The sequence below is a fragment of the Nycticebus coucang genome, chromosome 18, assembly GCF_027406575.1.
Source record: "Nycticebus coucang isolate mNycCou1 chromosome 18, mNycCou1.pri, whole genome shotgun sequence".
Taxonomy (NCBI): domain Eukaryota; kingdom Metazoa; phylum Chordata; class Mammalia; order Primates; family Lorisidae; genus Nycticebus; species Nycticebus coucang.
In genome coordinates this window covers 7366047-7366832 of record NC_069797.1, presented here as the reverse complement: position 1 = coordinate 7366832, position 786 = coordinate 7366047, and the positions used below count along the sequence as shown (strand labels likewise).

Below are 786 nucleotides of genomic sequence, written 5' to 3'. Positions count from 1 at the left end.
TATCCCAACCTTGAAACAGAAAAGTAGTCAAAACTTTGCATAAAGAAACAAATGCAATAAGTGTAACCTGGTTTCTGGTATCTTCAATGAATCCCCAATAATAAAAATAAGTCTTCAGAGACTCTTGTTAGGATGGATTTAGATTTGTACGTTTGGAATGAGGCTCTCAGAAATGTCTCCTGCTCAGCATCTGCAGTTTGTATTGTGTGTGGCTTCTCTTTTCCAGGTTTTTGAAAACTGAGTGCTGCAGTGCATAGATTGAGAGCTGGCAGCCATAGCAGCTCAGGCAAAGCAGAAGAGGTAAGCCTTGATCTGACCCCCACAGTAGAATGAATAAACAGCTGATTTTGTTAATTGATTTGAAGAAAAGGATATCAAATGATGAAATCACCCCCAAATAGCTGGAATTACTGGCAGATTGTGTAGTGGTGAGCCTATGGTTTTCTGACGATATCTTTTCCTGTGCGAATGGCTGTTGGTTAGAGCAGGAAGTGAAACTGAAATTTAGTTTCTTTGCAGGCTGCATCCCCAGAGGACGGATGTCAGTCTGTGAAGGACCAAGAGCTGCTATCAACTTGGATTCTGAAAACCTAACTGTTGAACTTTTGGTGTAGAAATATGCCTTGTGTATCAGGACATTCTCAAGAAAGCTAAGAGAGTATTGAGCAATAGTTTTCTGTAACTGGCACATTTGGTATCATTCATTAAATTTTCTAGCATTGTCCCTTGCCAGCCTATCCAACAGGAGCTTATACAAATTGGTTGTTATGTTGGGAGCTAGTTCTT

The 786-nt window shown here is 40.1% G+C and overlaps 1 non-coding gene across 1 annotated transcript; it reads left to right on the top strand.

Annotated features, from left to right (window-relative positions):
• The first annotated feature begins 376 nt into the window (after nucleotides 1-376).
• LOC128571466 (small nucleolar RNA SNORD65) lies at nucleotides 377-450 on the top strand. Its single transcript, XR_008375873.1, has one exon. It is a non-coding gene; the product is annotated as a small nucleolar RNA SNORD65 (small nucleolar RNA).
• Nucleotides 451-786: the final 336 nt, after the last annotated feature.